Below are 21,173 nucleotides of genomic sequence, written 5' to 3'. Positions count from 1 at the left end.
ACCACGGGTCATCAAATTATATAGATTATAGGAATGCTAAAAAAAAGAAACTCCCATGATTTCAATGCTTCATAAAATATGTAATTTTTTAATTAAGTCTTATTTTCAAAAGATTTTCCAACATTTTGAAAAATAAATCAGCACATCTTGAACGGTTGTGAGCTCGTAGATTGGCTATTTTTTACTAATAAATTGATTATCAATGTCGAGGTATTTCACTACAGTGGTTTGATTTTGTTGATATCGCCCAGCCTTAATAATACACATGATGCAAGATTGACAGGCACTGCTGTATAGAGAGAGAAAGTGTGTGTGTGTGTGTGTGTGTGTGTGTGTGTGTGTGTGTGTGTGTGTGTGTGTGTGTGTGTGTGTGTGTGTGTGTGTGTGTGTGTGTGTGTGTGTGTGTGTGTGTGTGTGTGTGTGTGTGTGTGTGTGTGTGTGTGTGTGCGCGCGCTGAGGCTATACCGTTCTTCTCTTTGATCAGTAGGACTGATGACACTCCTAAAAAGCTGCTGTCACTCCTGCTGAGTATCATTCTAACCGTGATAGAAGCCAACACGCATAAATTGCAGTGTGGTCTTCTTCACACACACATGCACTCAGGTTAGTACTTGTTGTAGGAACAGTAGGATACATACATCTACCAGGTCACTAGTCACTCTGTATGTCTGTTAGTTAGTGTTACACAGTGAAATCCTCAGTGTTCATTTTACCACGTTAAACCTTGTAAGGATTTTCCAAAAATGGTTGAAAATCGCAGATCTACGAGCTTATAACATGCATTGTGAATTTGTAGATTGGTTATTTTTGCATAAAACTGCTGTGCGAAAAGTAAAATAGGGCTTACATAACTTGTGTCCAATGGGTAAAACTTTACAGTGTGGCTCTGCATGAAGCTGTGTGCGCGCGCGTGCGTGCATACGTGTGTGCATGTGAACACATTTTGCAAACCGCTATCAGTGCCAAACATGCTATTCTCTGTGACACATGGGCCTACATGTTTTATACTTCTATGAGGCTGGGAGGAGTGGGAGCCACACCGTTCAATGAGGATCTTACTGTGTGTGTGGTGCTTTAATCCTGCTGTGATAAGAGCAGCTGTTATTATTGTTAATATCATTGTTATGATAATAAGCTGCGAGGTCACCTGCTGAGACACTCTGTGCCTTTATAACGAATTCCCCCGGCCTCCCCTCATCTCTACACATCACATACATATACTGCAGCAGCACTGGGATTTGAAAATAGCAACATAACCACTTGAACCCTATAGCATCTTCATTCTGGGGCAAACATTTGCCAAATATAGCAGATCTGCAAGCTCACAACATGTCACAATATGACGCCTGCATTGTGATATGATATCTACTAGTAAGACGCCTCAGGGCGTCAAGCGACCTCGGTGAGGTCGCTCTGGCCAGTGATGTACAGTATATCGGACCAGTTACCCATATATGGAGACCCCTGGTACCCATAATGGAGACCCCTGGTACCCGTATATGGTGATGCTGTGAGACCCCAAACATGCTTACTCAGTTATTTCGTTATGTGAAAATCCTATGATCCTTATGCCCATACAGATACAGCCACACAGATATGGGCTGTCTTCCTCCATATGGGCATTCCCATATGAAGTCCTGTTAGATATGGGCTTAATATCGATGACATCAGCAATCTCCATATATGGGCATAAAATGGATTCTGTTAGAGTGGTTCCTATGACATCACAACATACAATCCTTTTTATGCCCATACATGGAGATCCCTGTCTGGACCAGCCACGCAGATATGGGCTGTCTTCATCCATATATGGGTATTCCCATATGAAGTCCTCTACTCGTAGAAATGGGCTTAATATTGATGACATCAGGGATCTCCATATTATGGGCATTAAAGGGATTCTGTTAGAGTGGTTCCCATGACATCACAGTGATGTCAAAGTGTGATGTCAGAGCGGCAAACCCATAGACCATAAATAAACAGTACACGTCCAGACAGAAAGACAGACAGAGTCACCATGTGCCGTTTCACATACTAAACTGCAATCTCGTAATGTTGTGAGCTTATAGATCTGTTATTTTCACAGAATGTTTGCCCCCAGGATAGGGGCGGTATAGGGTTCATGTGATATTATGGTTAACACTGAGGAGTTTTACAGTGTGTAATTATGTACGGTAGCACCACTCACGGCCAAGGACACGCGTGCATCTATCACACATTGGATAAGGGGCTGTTAGCATCGCTAGAGATATTCCCTGGTGTCAGTGTCAGCCTCACTGTCACGGGGGTCTACAGTCTGGGATGATTAGAGCTCATCATAAAGACATGTCTCTCACGACGCACTCTCTCAGGGCACAGGGTTCACTGCAGCTTACTGAAGGAATCTGTCAATCTCACTGCATGCATGTACTGTATGTGTGGCGACTCGAGATTGTACAAACGTATGGACCCTTATGTGTGTGTGTGTGTGTGTGTGTGTGTGTGTGTGTGTGTGTGTGTGTGTGTGTGTGTGTGTGTGTGTGTGCGTGCGTGCGTGCATGTGTTGGTGTGTGTGTGTGTGTGTGTGTGTGTGTGTGTGTGTGTGTGTGTGTGTGTGTGTGTGTGTATGCGTGTGCGTGTGTGCGCACAAGTGCGTACTGTATATGAGATGTTCTTTGAGAGTGCTCATGATGGTTAAACTTGGCACTAGACTGCTGAACACGAGAAAGAAAATCTTCTTTTACCTGCATGCAAATAGATCCACAAAGCTAATTCACCTCTGTAAGCCCTATACAGTATCAGTTTAGCTATTTATTAAATTAACATACAGCATAATGGCATGCCAAATATAGGGATGCCAGACGTTGAAGTGGTTAATTAGACATCGTATAATATATCTACAAAGTCACCTGTACGACAAAGGAGTCTCCTCTGTCTAAGATCGAGCCATGTTCTGAACTTGGGAGTGTATATTACAGAGGTTGCTGCTTGGGACAATACGATGCCCTGCCCTTGAAATAAGCCAAACTCTTTTAACTGACTTGCCTTGGGAACAATGACTCCTCGCGAACAAAAGACCAAGGTATGCACGCGCGTGTGTGTGTGCGCGCACACACGTGCGTGCGTGTGCGCACGCATGCATGAGTGTGAGAGAGAGAGTGAAAGGAGGAGAAGCCACAGGGAAGGACTCATCTGGTCAGGGGCGAGATTAAGAGGACAAGCCAAGGACTCCCATGATGCAACACAGACCTCTTGTTCTGAGACCAGACCTGCGGGCTGGACATTGACCCTTGACCTCATACAGCATCCTAGATCATGCTGTCTTTCTTTATAACTCTCTCTCTCTCTCTCTCTCTCTCTCTCTCTCTCTCTCTCTCTCTCTCTCTCTCTCTCTCTCTCTCTCTCTCTCTCCTTATCTTTCATATTCCACCTTTCTGTACCTAACTCCTAAAATCTCTCTCACAGTCTGGGATGATTAGAGCTCATCATAAAGACATGTCTCTCACGACGCACTCTCTCAGGGCACAGGGTTCACTGCAGCTTACTGAAGGAATCTGTCAATCTCACTGCATGCATGTACTGTATGTGTGGCGACTCGAGATTGTACAAACGTATGGACCCTTATGTGTGTGTGTGTGTGTGTGTGTGTGTGTGTGTGTGTGTGTGTGTGTGTGTGTGTGTGCGTGCGTGCGTGCATGTGTTGGTGTGTGTGTGTGTGTGTGTGTGTGTGTGTGTGTGTGTGTATGCGTGTGCGTGTGTGCGCACAAGTGCGTACTGTATATGAGATGTTCTTTGAGAGTGCTCATGATGGTTAAACTTGGCACTAGACTGCTGAACACGAGAAAGAAAATCTTCTTTTACCTGCATGCAAATAGATCCACAAAGCTAATTCACCTCTGTAAGCCCTATACAGTATCAGTTTAGCTATTTATTAAATTAACATACAGCATAATGGCATGCCAAATATAGGGATGCCAGACGTTGAAGTGGTTAATTAGACATCGTATAATATATCTACAAAGTCACCTGTACGACAAAGGAGTCTCCTCTGTCTAAGATCGAGCCATGTTCTGAACTTGGGAGTGTATATTACAGAGGTTGCTGCTTGGGACAATACGATGCCCTGCCCTTGAAATAAGCCAAACTCTTTTAACTGACTTGCCTTGGGAACAATGACTCCTCGCGAACAAAAGACCAAGGTATGCACGCGCGTGTGTGTGTGCGCGCACACACGTGCGTGCGTGTGCGCACGCATGCATGAGTGTGAGAGAGAGAGTGAAAGGAGGAGAAGCCACAGGGAAGGACTCATCTGGTCAGGGGCGAGATTAAGAGGACAAGCCAAGGACTCCCATGATGCAACACAGACCTCTTGTTCTGAGACCAGACCTGCGGGCTGGACATTGACCCTTGACCTCATACAGCATCCTAGATCATGCTGTCTTTCTTTATAACTCTCTCTCTCTCTCTCTCTCTCTCTCTCTCTCTCTCTCTCTCTCTCTCTCTCTCTCTCTCTCTCTCTCCTTATCTTTCATATTCCACCTTTCTGTACCTAACTCCTAAAATCTCTCTCACGCATGTACACGCACACCCACACACACGCACACGAGACCAAGGGCGTCACAAGGGGACTGAGTTACTAGGGCCCAAGGTGGAGGGGCCTTAACTATTTTATACTTTAGCTAATGAAAAATAGCAGATATACAAGCTCACAGCGCTGCAAGCTTGTAGATCTGCTATTTTTTAAAAGTGGTGAAAATGTGCGCAAATCTTTGAATATATGTATTTTTTAAGCGAACATTTGTAACTAAAACTTTGCCTCTCGGGGGTCCCTGGAACTAAATATTTTGAGATGGGGGTCCGTGGCCAAAAACATATCATTTTGGGGGTCCTTTACATGAAAAGGTTTGAGCACCACCGACATAGAAACATATTTCTTTTTAGAAAACCTTAGAAGGATTTGAAATATTCAAAGACCTTTTTTCACGATTAAAAAATAAATAAAAAAATAGCAGATCTACAAGCTCGCAGCGCGGCACTCTGTGCCACGCTGTGAGCTTGTATATGTGCTATTTTTCAGTAGTTAAAGTACCCAGGGCCCAGAATTTGGTGTGACACCCCTTCACGAGACACACACAGGCATGTGAGCAGTGAGCACACACCAACATGCAGACATTCAGCAGCCAAATGGCCTGACCTCTGCTTCATATTGCTGGTGGTCAGGTTTTCTTTTTTTTGTGTGTGTTTTTTTTGTCTTTGACGGTTTGACTTTCCTCCACCAAAGCCCAGGAGGACTGGTGTAGCCCAGGGTGGGACACACACACACTCTGAGCTGAGCTGAAGAGTTCTAGCCTCCGAGACCCCCGAGCATCTTCTCCAGCTTCTGTCAGAGCCATGATGTCATTATGAAGAGACACAATGCCTCTTTATTACCCCCACCTCACCCTCACCCCTTCACATACACACACATACACGCACACATACACTGCCCTCCTCCTGAGCTACATGGTACAAGTAAAGGAACACGGGATGCATGGTGGGATGCAGGTGTTTGGAGAGAGACGGGGTGTAGAAGGGCTTGTAGATCGGCTCTCTTTTTAAATTGATTCGATTGTTTAATTCTTTTACATTTTCGCCTACAATGACATGCCCAAAATTGGGAGATCAGGGTTAAAGTGGTTAAGGATTAGATAATGAGTTACATACCTGAGAGATTTTTCTTTTCCTTTTTTTTTTAATTTAGGTATTATTGTTGAAGTACTGCCAAGGTCTCAAGTGAAGGATAATTTTCTAATGGAACTTTTAAGATGCCTTAAAGCTTGCCTGAAATTAGAGCAGCGTGCTGTTATTTTAAACATTGGTTCTCAATGTCAGGTCTGGGGACCCCCAGGGGTCCTTGATTATTCTAATTTGACACCATTAACAAACAGGCCAAGAAGTTATACCAACCAGAGCGAAACGATCGGAATAAGTGTTTACTGTATAGGCTATTTACAGTTTAGAATGGGGTCCCCAGAGATAAGCTACTAACAAATGGGGGACTAATGCAAATCAAACTGGGTTCCTTGAAATGAAAAGAGTTGAGAATCACTGATTTACACACTGTCAACAAATTAATAAATCATGTTTGTTCACTAAAGTTCTAGTTATAAAAGACTCTCATTGCAGTCCATGGATATAGTGGGACCAGAGAATGTTCTATTCTATAGGCTCACATTGTGGTCTAAACATAATTTTACTGAATCATATTCAAATTTATTAGCATATTGAATGATGAATAATTTGACTATAATTATTTTTGTTGTAAACATCCTAATGATGTTATTTTAATTTTGTGGAAATTCAGCCTCATGTATGTTTTTTTTTCTTCTTGCAAACTGAATTACTGAACATGAGCATGCCTTGCTTACAAGACAAACACAATCACCACTCATTCATTTTTCATTCCAATTTAAATGGCTAAACCTTTCGTGTGTGTGTGTGTGTGTGTGTGTGTGTGTGTGTGTGTGTGTGTGTGTGTGTGTGTGTGTGTGTGTGTGTGTGTGCGCGCGCGCGCGCGCGTGTGTTTTGCGTCATCAGTGTGTACGCGCATGCGCGTTAGTTAATGACATCATGGAACAAGACAGGTTTGTGTTTGTCGCGGTTCCTTTGAACCTGGATTGTACACAACGATAATTACTTCGTTGAAAACAGAGGCAGCCTAATTCCACATTAATATTAAATATTCAAATGTTTATGATGACCAAAGCCAACTTTATTTGGAACTTGTGTTAAGAGATGAACAAGAACAAAAAATAATGCGTAAGAAATGCGTAGTAGGCCTACTGTATAGTCGCGATAGTTACTTTCGTCGTGTGTGATAAACAAGCACACCTGAAGAAAACATCTATGGAGCTTAGGAGCTACGCATTTGTTGCTGAGGCTGAGCTGACTGAACGGACTGACTTTATCACGGGAAGTAGACTGTGTCATCACCAGACTCACCAACCACCTTCAGTTCTCCATGAACAACGCAGATGACATTGCATCAAGCACTCAAAGTGTGACATCATTTTGGAAAGAAGAAGACGAAAATATAACACAAGGTAAGCAGTAAGCGCTCTTGTTATAGTTGTGGTTGTTGTGACAGGAAGGCATTGATTTGGTCTGTCCTCCCCTGTCTCCTCCCCTCAGAACAGAACTGAAGGCATTTCCTAATTTATTCCTCATTAATAATCATTCTCTAATTGTGTAGACTTCTTGTAAATTAAGTAGCCTATAATGCAGATGGTTAACAATAATTAGACTTTGTTCAAATGAAACCAAGGTCCACTTGGTTACCAACTCTTCATCATTTAGCTGGGGACCACCTCAGTCCACCTGTAATCCCTTCAAAGACCACTGGTGGTCCCTGGACCACTGGTTGAAAACCACTGGTGTGGGCACTGACTGAACATTGCTGTGGTGTAGCCTAGGCTTATTATTTGAAAATGTTTAGTGCGCTTGCGACTGCTGTATGGTGGGGTCTTCTGGGGGTTGGGGATGCTACAGTAAAAGTGTCACCTAGGGGCACCAAGTCCTCCAAAGACCCTGTCTTTTTATAACAAAGGCGGGAGGAAAAGCTTATGTGACTGTTTGGGTGCACCCTCTCTGACTTGTGGTCAAAACATGGAAATGGAGAGGAAAAAGCTATAGCATAGAATAGATGGAGAGAGGCAGATGTTTGCCCAGCCTCTGGGAGATGCAGCTGAACTTATACTTCAAGTCAAATTAACCAAGGTGACTCGTGGTGTGAAACGTCCTCCAGATACACAGACGCCAAGTGGTGGTTATTATTTATTCCTCCTCTGAGCGTTCTTCTACCTCACCTTCCCCGCCACATTGGGGGATATATCTCGTCGTTGTCGGGTGGAAACCTTGTATGTCCAAGACCGTTCGTTTTGTATTTATTTATCATTTTAAAAATGAACTAAACTAGTGAAAATAGCAGATCTACAGTGTGCTTGTAGATCTGCTGTTGTCACTACTTTTGTGCGACAGCCTTGTATGATGAAGCAGGGCTTTACTTGGTGAAAAAACGTACAAACTTGAAACTTGGAGATACGAGGTTTCTGCCCGACAGTGACGATATATATACAATATATATATATATTAGTGTGTGTATATGTGCATGAAAGACACTCAGATAAAGTTGTCCCACAACTGGCAGTCTGTGGTACCCAAAAGAAGTGTCACTAACAATTCCTCCCCGTGCAGACCTGAGGTGTCTTCTTTCATCGCGCTGCTGGTGCACAGTGATGAGTGTGGAAGGGCTGGCCGGCGGGCCCCGGGCCTCGCTGGCCGCAGCGCTAGCTCTGTGGACATCGCGGTGGGCACCGGGCCTGTCTCAACGGCTTCCTAACGCTCCGCTAAACCCACCTTCTGTGGCTGCATGCCGCTCGTTAGCCTCAGAGCCCCCCTCCGCCTCCCCCCACCCCACACTTCTCTCGCCCAGACCCTCTCCTCCTGGGTCTCTTCATCCTCTCACCCCCCCCCCCCCCCCTCCATCCACTCTTTCCCCAGGCCCGAGACCACCCCCCACCCCCTCTCCTTCCTCTGTCATTGTCGGTGTGCTCTCTACTTTCCACTAAAGGAAGGGGAGAGGCTAGGAAATATCAAAGGGGGGGAGAGGGGGGGCAGAGGGCGAGAGAAGGAGATAAATGGAGAGGGGAGGTGGAGGGAGAGAGGTGGTGGAAGGGATGGAAGGAGCAAACAAAGAGCGAACGAGGGAGAGAGACATTAAAAGGGGGAGAGAGACTGAGAGGAATTAAAAGGGAGAGAGAGAGAGAGTACCTTCCATCAGATCACTTTCCCCTCTCCTTGCGTCTGGGACTGTGGGGTTGCCTGGGGCCACCTGGAGGGGAATGTGACGCCCGTTAGAAGGAGAGAGAAACGTTCCTGCATGTGAACGCGCGGCTGCTGGGAACGCCGTGCTGCCTGGGAGATGGGATAACCAGCCACTAATCTGTCTGTTCCTCCAACGGGCAAGTCTTCTTGGCGACGGACGAGATGATGCATTCTGTTACCACACACGCACACACACATGCCGAGAGACTCCGTTACAGTCACCACTGCCAGACAACATCTCGGTCACCCTCAGGGGAGAGACACGGAGAGAGAGAGAGTAAGGAAGGAAGGAAGGAGGGAAGGAGGAGGCGAAGGGGTGGAAGGAACAGGCAGGTTGGAGAGAGATGACATGACATCTCACTAGGGATGGGACGATATAAAGAAATCGCGATTTACGATATTATCGCGATAATCAAAATCCATTATCCTGGGGCGGAACATTTGCCAAAAAATAGCAGATCTACAAGCTCACACACAACACGTTGTGAACTTTTTTGGCAAAGACATTTGATAGAGTGGAAAAAAAATGTCTGTGTCAAGTACGTATATTATAAGTGCCATTTACCAATTATAGAGGGTTCAAGTGGTACTGGATATGCAGCTTGGCAAATAAAAGGTGAATTGATCCCAGTGAATGACGGAGGACGATATCACGATAAATTAAATCTCCACGATACTTTTATCTTGAGTGTTTTTTTTTATCACGATAAACGATAGTATCGTTTATCGTCCCATCCCTAATGACATGACACCTCACACATCCTGAGGGAGGGGAGAGGAGGGACTGGGCAGGTCGGGTGGGGGGGGGGGGGGGGGTACAGCGTAGAGGGACGTGAGATTAGGAAAGAGGAGAGAAAAGGGGGGACCAGGTGTGTGATGTGATCTTTGGTGCACCACAGGGAGATGAAGAAACTACGCGCAGTGTCTCAAGTACATTTTTTAGGTATTTGTACTTTACTCGAGTATTTCCAATTTCCAGTAGGCCTAGCCTACTTTTACTGATACTGCACTCTACATCTCGGATCCAAATATTGTACTTTTACTCCACTACATTTATTTGAGAACTTTAGTTAATAGATAGACTTTGTACATTTGGATTATTATTATTAGGCTACAAAAAACATATAGGCTATTAACCACTTCAACCCTATATAGGCTACTTTTCGGCCATCTGAAAATAGATGATCTACAAGCTCACAATGCTCGTGTGGTGTGCGTCTCTAAGGTGGGGGACTGTGCGTCTGAGAGTGGAGGCTGAGGGTCCGGGGTTAGGAGGGGTGGAGAGCTGTGTTCTTGAGGGAGTGCGGAGGATCCTAGGAGCCCTGGCACCTTATGGCATGGCCTGCAGTCAAACAGATGCTGCCAGCCCTGCCAGCCTTGAGCAGGGCACAGATGAGACCATTTAGTAGGGAGAACGTGGCTTGTCTTACCGACGTGTGTGTGTATGTGTGTGAGTGTGCCTGCGCGTTTTTGCCCTTCAAAGAAGGCTGAACATGAATTGTGTGCTTAAGTTATGCTAATGCCCCTTAGCTATATTTAGTCAATTTCATATTCAGAAGTCATTTGTGGGGCCACAATGACAACTGGCTTTTGTCATGCTAGTGGCTTTGCTGGGACTCCCTTGTGAGAGTAGCAACAGAAGCAAGCATCATGCTTTACTTTTCTTGATCTTCCTGTGTATTCTCTCCTCCTCTGCACTTTGTCTCTGTTCTTCAGAGCTCTCCACTCAATAACAATGGGCTAATAATTGAAATTCCCAATAAATCTTGACATGTTTGAGGAATCTAATAGACATTCCCAAAGGAATATATTGTTGCTTTTGGCTGGAAAACTTGTATGTCCTAAACCGTTCCTTTTTTTATTATTATTATTTTAAAAACAAGTTAAAGTAGTGAAATTATCCGATCTAAAAGCACACAACGCTTCACACCACAAGGGGTTGTGTGCTTAGATCTGCTATTTTCACTAGTTTTGTGCGACAGTCTTGTATGATAAAGCAGGGATTTACTTTACGAAAAAACATACAAATTTGAAACTTGGAGAGGTTTCTGCCCGACAGTGACGATATGCTATATGCTTGAGACTCTATGCCTCTGGTGTGGGAAAGACTTTTAGTCGCATCACTCGCATGCCAGTGTCTTGCCTGAAAACAGGGGTCTTCAACAGGGGGTCCGGGATCCCTAGGGGGGTCCTCAGAGTGACTACAGGGGGGCCGCCAAATCTTTGTGTGATAGGATAATTATTTTAAACGGACAACTTGAACCCTCGCATCCCAAATCTGAGTAGAACTTAGGCCAAAAATAGCAGATCTACAAGCTTTCAAAGCTTGTAGATCGGCTATTATTGGCAAATAGGTTTGGTGTAGAGTTTAAAAAATCGAACCTCTGTTCGAAGTGGAGGTGTGTGTGTGTGTGTGTGTGTGTGTGTGTGTGTGTGTGTGTGTGTGTGTGTGTGTGTGTGTGTGTGTGTGTGTGTGTGTGTGTGTGTGTGTGTGTGTGTGTGTGTGTGTGTGTGTGTGTGTGTGTGTGTGTGTGTATTGCAGTTGATGCTCAGGGCAGGCTAGACTCAACAGCACCTCTCTGGTCACCCAGGATCATGTGTACCGATTTTTGTGACATTTGAAGAAAATATGTAGGAAAAGGAGCAAAAAGTGTGTTTTGGAGAAAATTCAAGATGGCGGAAAATCTATCCTGGCGCAAATGGTTGTGGCCTATATGGGGAGATGCGTCTTGACCCAAGGAATCCAGGGAAAAAAGAATTTTAATTTTCCGATCTACGGTTCAAGAGTTACGGGGCAAAACGCAAAGTGGGCCGTTATAGCGCCACCATGAGGCCGAGTGATGTAATTATTTTTCGATTCATTCTTAAAATCATTATGAATCTCCTCTCCGAGGTTTGAAACTGTAGCTCCTATGCTTTGCGAGAGAAAAATACTTGAATGTGATGTCTTGCATTGTCCCATTATAAGTCAATGGGGACAATTCAGCGTCGTTTTTTGCCGATTATGTCGCCATTGTAAGGCGGATCGGAAAGAAAGTTACTAGCACACCATTCCCGGCCGAGCCGCACGTTTTGATGTATATATTGCGGGGGTGGCGTAAATGGTGCGGGACTAGTAGCGTGCCGAAGTTTAGGCTACATACAGACACGGACGGAGACCCACACACACGGCCACGTATAGGGAGCTTGTGTTCCACACAGCTCCAAAAAATGGTCAGACCAAGTACAGAGTAAAAGGTCTAATTTACTAAGTATTGACGATTTAAGTGGTTAATGTCTGGAATAAATAACACATTAACACAAATTCAACATAGACTGATGACAGTACTGTCAAATAAGTCTATGAAAATCTGCAACACAATGTTATACAATATGTAGTGGGGGTCCCTGCTTCATCTCTCTCTCAACTAAGGGGTCCTTGGCCCGAAAACGTTGAAGACGACCCCTGCTCTACGAGATCATTGTGAGCTTGTAGATCTGCTGTTTTTGGTGTGAGACACGATGCGCCACCAAGTATAACGTGTAATCATTGTAGTGGGTGGAAGATGAAGTAAGTGGAAGAGGAAAAGAGACATCTCTCTCTCTCTCTCTCCCTCTCTCTCTCCCTCCTCGCTCTTCTGTATTTTTCAAGTGTAAGTGATAATACTCCCTTTTTCCTACCTCTCACAAGCTTGAGTGATTTGTTAAGGCGGTGTGTGTGTGTGCACATGTGTGTGCCTGCATGAGCGCGTGTGTATGTGAATGCACGTGCCTGCGTGCATCTCGCATTAGCCTTTTTCCATTAAAGCAATTTTGCCTCCCATTGTATTCCTGAAGAGGACCTGAGAAGTCAATGGTGCCTAATGGTGCCTTGCATCCGTGCGCACGCGCGCACACACACACACACACACACACAGTCACATATGCACTTCACGCGCGCAAGCTTGTACACGCACACACGAGAACACAACAACTCTCGGTGTGTGCTATCATCACCTGTCGCCTGATTGCTGTAAAACACACACATTAGCATAGAATGAGACACATTATCACTCCTGATTATGGGACGCTAAGAGGTTTCACGGAGGAGAAAAAAAAAGACCTCGCACCTTTTCCTTCCACAATGCCTGCTTTGCTAGCGAGATAAATGCATGTTTCCCAACATCTCTGACGATACTGAAAACAGCCCGAAGACTCCGTTGATGGGTTTAATGGCCTCCCCCGTTATACCCGTGGACATCATCATAGCTCTGGATTGCCACGTCGACGCTCATGTTTTAATTTGTGCCGCCGCTGACACCTCGACACAGTGAGAAGGTGTGATTTATCGCTTGTGGCTCTCAAACTTTTTAATTTCAAGGACCCCCCCCATAGGCCACGGACCCTCATAACTCTGAGCGTGTACATTTGTACACACTCAGAGTTGCAGACCTGTATGGGTCCATTTGTTACCAGTAAGACTCCCTAATCGGGAGATAAGCGACCGTCAGGTCGCATACACAAACTTTATTAGGCAATGGTATAGGCAATCAGGAGGGGAAATGGGACAGATCCATGTTGATTACATGACTAAGAGATACTGTGTACCGCTTTGCATGATTTTAGGGCAAAATCTGAAGGAGCAGTGTCCAAAAATGTGTTTTGCTAAAATCGGTCTGATGGTGGCGCTAGATGGGACAGATGCCATGTTGATGACATCACTGTGGAGATACTGTGTACCGCTTTGCGTGATTTTAGGGCAAAATCTCTAGGAGCAGTGTCCAAAAATGTGTTTTGCAAGAATCGGCCTCATGGTGGCACTAGAAGAGGGCCATGTGAGATGGGGGTGGAGGTTGTGGTTTGGCAGCCAAGGAGTGTATGTGCAAAGTTTGGCATGGATCGGGGGAACAGTGGTGGAGATATGAGTAGGGGAAAAGTGTGACGTGACGGACAGACAGACAGACAGACAGACTGACTAGTAACTTGCGACCTGGCGGTCAATGTGTCATAACATCGCATTGTGAGCTTGTGTATAGATAGATCTGTTATTTTTGCTGAATGTTTGTCCCAGAATATGGATGCTAGGGTTCATGTGATACAATGAACACCTCGCATTGTACACACACACACACACACACACACACACACACACACACACACACACACACACACACACACACACACACACACACACACACACCCACCCACCCCTGGCTAGGAGAGAGAGAGGTGACAGTACAAGGTCGGCAGGTGGCCTCTCTTCCCTGTCTTGATGAGTGCAGGAAATGTCGGCCATGTACGGCGGAGGCGGCAGACATGCTGATGTCAGAGGTCGCCTCCCTCTGCTCTTTGCCCTGTTTTCTTAAGTCCCGGGTCCCTGGTGAGCTCCAGTCACATCCCACATCCCCCCGTTCATTCAGTGGGTGGAGGTGAAATCATGGCAGGAAGTAGAGAGGATGCTGCCATTGACAGTTTTTTTTTAATACACACACCCGGGAGCAGGTTGGGTTAGCGCCCCAGCCTGTGTCTTCCGTGAGGAAGAAGCCCAACAAACCCACGGTTAGGACTTTAGGAGGGCCATTCAAGCCGCAAGCGGAGCCTGCAGCACCACCGTTGCCTAGGTGGAGCCTGCAGTACCATTGCGGCTCAAGAATCCACCACTATGAGTGAAATGTCTGGGGCTGGAGTCTGGTGCAACGCACAGGTCCTGGACCTTGTGAGAGCAGGAGTGGACCTGGTGAGACGTAGGAGGGGCCCGGACACTGCGGACAGGAGTCAATCCACAGAGTCTAGTCCTTCCATGCGACAGATTTCCTCTCCCAGTCTCTGCAGAGTAGTTCCGGAGCGGTGGAGTGAATGGTCCTGTCTTTCCCTAATGGGACTGATCGTGGGTAGCTACTGGGATGTTAAGTCGGGACTTGATCAACCCCGGCTGAGTCACCCAAGTGAGGGGTATGATGTTGCGAGACCCGAAACCCTGATGAGCTTGTGCTACATCACTGAGGATACGTCCCAGGTGCATCAATGCAATGTTTTTTCGTTACTATTTAAGAAGGTTCACCCCTACATCTATACTATAATTTTGCGAATGTCTGAGTGTCTGAGTGTCACAGCGTTTCTCCTCAGTGGCTGGAGCAATTGATCTGAAATCGCATCACCATAAGCATATGAACACACCTGACATAACTGTGAAGCCCGTTTGTCACTTTCACAAATCGTATGCTGTATATTAGCATTTTTATGGTGTATCTACTATCTATTCTGCATCTAGCATGAGGCACATCTATTCTGCATCTAGCTTGAGGCAAAATGTTTAACCAGCTCTGTGTGTGTGTGTGTGTGTGTGTGTGTGTGTGCAGGCAGGCGGGTGTGTGTGCAGGCGGGTGGGCGGGCGGGCTGGGGGGGGGGGGGAACAGTATCTCTGTAGCCATTAAACGAAACGGGTTTCTTACATTGATGCTCCTACATCATGCAAGCACCAGTTAAAGTTACTTTCCATCCCTCATATACTGTGTGCACAGTGCACATCCCATAACCCACACACTGCACATCATTTTGGAGCTCATATCTTTGAACGGGTAAGGGCTAGTGGAGTTAAAGGAGAAGAAGAGGATGGTACAGTAGGTCTGAATCCCTGTGTAGGAAGGGAGAAATTGTAAACTTTATGACATAGAATAATTGTTTCTAGTCCATCGTATGGCGGTGTTGCATGACAGTGTCACCTGCCAAAAATAGCAGATCTATTGACTATTTTCAGCGTAACACACCCTTGTACAATGACATATAAATCAGGGCCACTTTAGAAAGAGAGAGAGAGGGAGAAAAAGGGGCGGGGGAGAGAGAGAAGGGGGGGAGGCGAGACAGAGGCTAATAAGAGATGGTGAATGCGTTCAGGATTTCCTTAGATTTAAATGGCACGGTTTGCACACCTGTCACCCTGCACACGTGCACATACAGGTCCGTGATAATAACATAATCGTCGCCGGAGCACACAGCCATGCAAATAGGGAAGATGGCTTGTGTTGCCATCCATAGGTCTCTGCCATCTATTTCCATTATTCTAATGCACTGCTACTGACGACCTGCTCTCGCACACAATTAACATGTCTCAGAGAGAGAGAGAGAGAGAGAGAGAGAGAGAGAGATGGGGTGGGGGGGGGGGGGGGGGCAGTATGAGCATGGCATTCTGCAGTCACAAGATTTTGGTGTGCTGTAGATCAGGGGTCTTTAACGTTTTCAGGCCAAGGACCCCTTAGATGAGAGGGAGATGAAGCAGGGACCCCCTCCCCACATATTGTATAAATGTTGTGATGGAGATTCTCATCGATTTCATAGATAGATTCATAGACTTGTTTGAAAGTTAGAATCTTAAATCGTCGATACAGTTTCTGCCCGACAGTGACGATATTTTTGTGATTATGTTGCGAGGAAAACGTTGAGATAATAGCCATTTTGGTTAGAACTGACTGAAAATAAACTTCAAGTTTAAAATGATACAAGTGTCCAAATAAATTCCAAATATTGTCAAATTGTCTTGCGACACCCCTGGACTGCTGTCGCGGCACCCCAGGGTGCTCCGTCACCCACTTTGAAAAAACCACTGGTCTACACGTCAAGTTCCCGTGCAGCTCCTTTATCTATATTCTTTTCTTCTTCTGTGTCGTTTTTGTGAGAAGTGTATGCATGCGTGTGTACAGTATGTGTGCTAAGCTTGCTTGTGTGTGTCTGCATGTGTGTGTGCACAGGGGCGTCACAAGGGGGGGAAAGTGGGACTGAGTTACTAGGGCCCAAGGTGGAGGGGAATAATAATTTTATACTTTAGCTATTGAAAAATAGCAGATATACAAGCTTACAGCGCGGCACCGAGTGCTGCGCTGCGAGCTTGTAGATCTGCTGTGTGCAAATCTTTGAATATATCAATTTTTTAAGCAAACATTTGTAACTAAAATTTTGCTTCTGGGGGGTCCCTGGAACTAAATATTTTGAGATGGGTGTCCGTGGCCATATATCATCTTGCGAGTCCTTCACATGAAAAAGTTTGAGCACCACACATAGAAACATAGGTTTTTCAAAAAACCTTAGAAGGATTTGAAATATTCAAAGACTTGCACACATTTTCAAGATTACAAAAAAAAACAGATCTACAAGCTCGCAGCGCGGCACTCGGTGCCGCGCTGCGAGCTTGTATATCTGCTGTTTTTCAATAGTTAAAGTACCCAGGGCCCAGAATTGGTGCGACACCCATGCGTGTGTGTGCGTGAGTGAGTGTGTGCGTGCGTGTGAGAGAGAGAGAGAGAGAGAGAGAGAGAGAGAGAGAGAGAGAGAGAGAGAGAGAGAGAGAGAGATCTTGGGAGAATGGGTTGTTGATTCTGGTCTGTTCCTTGGCTCCTCACATTGTGGTCTTGGCCCAGGCCTGGTCCCTCTGATTGGATCGGGGCTTTTGTGATGGCTGATGGGACAGATTTAAGCCAAGTGGCACACACCGAGCACGCTCCACGGCGGGCAGATGGACGGAGAGTGAAAGAGCTGTGATTTCTCATTGTGTGCTGCCGTCTTTTGGGGTGTGTCCGATACCCCCAGAGCACATCCTCCGTCCAAAAAGCACCGTTCACCAATCAGCGGCCGCCGCTTCCCGGGTCCAGAGACACGCCTCTCCCAAGATCTCATCTACTGTTGTCTCCGTGTCCACAACTGGTCTGGAAGTGGCTTTAGAGAAGAACAAACCCAGGGCACTTTTTGAAATGACTTTCAAAGGACTTTCAAAAACCAAAAGCACTTTGATTTTTCTTCCTTCTCCTCTGGAAAGTCTTCATCTTAATCCCCACCCCCCTCGTAACTACCCTAGACACATATAGTCACTGTCGGGCAGAAACCTTGTATCTCCAGGTTTCAAATTTGTATGTTTTTTCGTAAAGTAAAGCCCTGGTTCATCACACAAGACTATTGCACAAAACTAGTGAAAATAGCTGATCGCCGTGCGAGGCGTTGTGTGCTTGTAGATCACTAGTTTAGATCATTTTTAAAACGATAAATACAAAACGAACGGTTTTGGACATACAAGGTTTCCACCCGACAGCGACGATATGTTATGTAGCTTTTTCCCCTTTAAGTTTTTGTCATCGGTCATTATTCAAGTTTACTTGCAGCTGTGTTTATTTCCATTCAGCATTTGCCTTTGGCATGTGTTGGAAGGTTTTAAAACGGACAATTTTGTTGTCGAGATGAGCAGACAATGAGGTTGGATGTTCAAGGCATTTGAGTACCAGTTTCGATACCAAAAAAGTGTCTCTATTCTGGGCTAAACATGGCACAAATATAGCAGATCTACATTACAAGCTCACAACACAACAACACACTGCTAAGAGGGAGTAGTGCAAACCGTATAGGCCACTGGGGGACCCTGATCAATGAAGTATATAGGTTTTAATATTCCAAAATTAAAGTGAGCTGAAATGATTGATGTGGAGATCATTATTCAACCTCTTATGTCCAGTAGCCTACTCACCCCAAAACTCTGTGTCAACAGATTTATTATTTACACCAGTGTGTGTAAGCAAAACCTGTCTAAATACATATTTACAGTACATAATTGTGCAGTATTTATTAGACTGCAGATTATTTGGACCCATTTACAGTAAAAGAATTGAATTAAATCCCAATAAAAACTGCTGAAGGCCTAAAATCATCAAAGATAATCATACTTGTGTTGTGTGTTATGCAGTGTGCACTGAAGTATAAAGTATAAATTAGTCTCTTTCTCTCTCTCTGTCTATCTCTTTTTCACTCCATCATACAGACATCCACCCTCTCCATTGCATGTTTAAAAAGTAGTAAATACCTCTACCCCTCCTTTCTCCAACCCTTTCACCCCTGCCAACATTGAGCTGTCAGCAGCGGCGCTTAAATGCTCCTCTTATCTGGATTTTAGCGATTTTATATTTTATTTAATTTATATTTGGGACGGGGGGGGGGGGGGTCTGTTGAGTGTTGTGTGAAAGGGGATCAGGCACAAAACCTTGGCATCGGTATATTTGATGGAGCCAGGAATGGCTGACAAATACACCCTCTGTCTAGGACGCGTGTGTAAGCCATTCCCAAGGAAAACCCTGCACCCAATCACTGTGATTGCCTGAGATGCAGCGCGGAGGGGGTGGACGACTCGCAAAGGGATCGGTCGTTATTCTGATAACCTATTCCGTCCACCGGTCTTGCCAACTCGGACGGGCGAGCTCGTCAGCGTAGCACACTAGGCAATCGGCCGCTCGGCACGGGCACTCGATGGCCTGGCAGCTCGCTCAGGTGCACCTCACGAGCCTCAAGGCTTCCATGACAGCACGCCTGCCTTGTGTTCGGCTCATTTAAAAAGTCTTGCACATACGATCCACGCAGGATGTTGAGGGAACCAAAACGATCGCTTCCCAAATGCTTTTGTTGTTGGGAATGTTATACAGTACATGGGTCTAGGACAGGGGTTCTCAACCAGAATTGTAGGTATTACATTTAATGTCTGACTCGGTTCCACAGATAAATATCGTGAAAATAGCAGATCTACATGCTACACAACGCCTCGCACTCGCACTGCAAGACGTTGTGAGCATGTAGATCTGCTATTTTCACAATGTTCGCCTCTCGCTTACTTCATTATTTGACAGTTTGACCAGTTTGGTATTAAAACGGTCTTGAAAGTCCTTTGTCAAGCTAATCATCTGGGGAACCCACAAAATAATTTGGGGACCCCTGGTCTAGGATTTAGTTCGGCGAAAAATTATACGCGAAAACACAACATCTCTGTTGAGCAACGATGTCGCACAACACTTTTTGGGTGAGGCGTAAACGAGGCGTTTGAAGGCCGTGACAGGTCTGGCCAGCAGAAGCCAGATAGATGCCTGAGCAGGCTGGCTGGAGACCAGACACCCTGTTAAATCTGCCACTATGGCTAATCTCTAATCTGGAGATTTACTCTATCTGCCTCTCTCCCTCTCTCACTGACTGTCTGTCTCTGTCTGTCTTTCTCTCTCTCTCTCTCCTTCCCTATCTACAAATGGAGCAAACTATTGTCAGTAGTTCTTACAAAATGCCTTCATCCCCAAAATACGTTATTAGAGTTATTACTCACGCACACTCGCACAGCCAACTCCTCCTTTTTTTTGCAGATGGTCACTAATGCACAATCATCAGACAAACAAGATGTCTGATTTTAGGGTGGAATGTTGGACTCCGTCTCCCTTGGAGATGGAGTCCTTAGTGGACACGTGGCTATAGCATTGCCATTAGATGTTTTAGCCACTTGCATTGAGCCAGCACCGGTTGGATCCAATCTTTCTTTTACTGGACCAAGTCCCAGTACCAAAAAAAAGAAGAGTATGAGTATAGGGCTTCTTGGCAAGACATGTTTTACTCTCCCGCTTACTCTGAGGAGTAGAAACTGAGTAGAAATAACTAGCTGCCCACCTTTTTAGGCTTCAACGGCTTTAGGCCCTGAATCCTGGTGATCGGCTTGCACTAATGCACTTGTTTAATGTTTTTGTGAGTTGTTCCTATACTTCATTGTGCAACAGTGTTGTGCGAAACAAGCCTATCTACCAGCTCACAACGTGTCGCGACGCAAACATTTTTTGACTTTTGAGAAAATTACAGAAAACGCTTGAAAATGTAGAGAGTTTTATTAATATAATGACATGCATGCCCAAAATAGGGACGCCAGTTTGAAAGTGGTTAAGAAATCATTTGCCTTGCAGCGTTTTACCTTTTTGGTAATTTAATTGGTCCACACACACACACTCAGATGTGGACCTGTGTGTGTGTGTGTGTGTGTGTGTGTGTGTGTGTGTGTGTGTGTGTGTGTGTGTGTGTGTGTGTGTGTGTGTGTGTGTGTGTGTGTGTGTGTGTGTGTGTGTGTGTGTGTGTGTGTGTGTGTGTGTGTGTGTGTGTGTGTGTGTGTGTGTGTGTGTGTGTGCCGTCGTATCAATAAGACCCCCCCTGCCCCTCCTACAACCACTCAACACGGGGCGGCTCTGAATCTTCCATGATGAAGACATGATGTGTCATAATAATTAGGAGGGTGGACAAAGGAACCTGCTGTTTAGGATGTAAATTTATGCGGCCCCCAGCGGTTTCAGATGAGGCTAAAATTCCCCCCCATCCGGATTCATTCAATTCGTCCTCATCACCCTCCGTCCCTCCGTTGAGAGACACGGCGAATGTGCAGCGACACTCTGAACCTAGCGGTGCGCTGCGGGTCAAGAGAATAAGGTCCCACCCCAATGCTCGTCTTCTCCTCTGCTCCTCTCTCCTCGCCGCCTCCAAAAAACCATCCCCCCCTCCACCCCAATGGTTCCCACTCCCCCATACTTAGGCCCTTGCAGCAATTACGG

The sequence above is a fragment of the Nannobrachium achirus genome, assembly GCF_963921795.1.
Source record: "Nannobrachium achirus genome assembly, chromosome: 16".
NCBI classification, from domain to species: domain Eukaryota; kingdom Metazoa; phylum Chordata; class Actinopteri; order Myctophiformes; family Myctophidae; genus Nannobrachium; species Nannobrachium achirus.
This window is presented reverse-complemented; position numbering follows the sequence as displayed.